The following is a 223-nucleotide window of genomic DNA, read 5'->3' as shown; positions in this document are numbered from 1 at the left end:
CGGTGGGGCTGCTGCAGCAGCGGCAACAAAGACGCATTCATTCTTTGCTTGGCGCACATCCGCAGCAAGTGCCCCTTCCCGCGCTGCCTGCACTATCTTAGGGTTTAGGGTTTAGGGTTTAGGGTTTACGTTTTCGCCGCAGCCTGCAGTGCACAGCCATCAACTCCAGCCACTCTTTTGCTTCCTCAAATGCTGCCCAGGGGTCCCGCAGCGACAGCGGCAG

Source organism: Eimeria tenella, genomic scaffold (genome assembly GCF_000499545.2).
Source record: "Eimeria tenella Houghton genomic scaffold, Eth_scaff2226, whole genome shotgun sequence".
NCBI classification, from domain to species: domain Eukaryota; phylum Apicomplexa; class Conoidasida; order Eucoccidiorida; family Eimeriidae; genus Eimeria; species Eimeria tenella.
Note: the sequence above shows the minus strand (reverse complement) of the source record.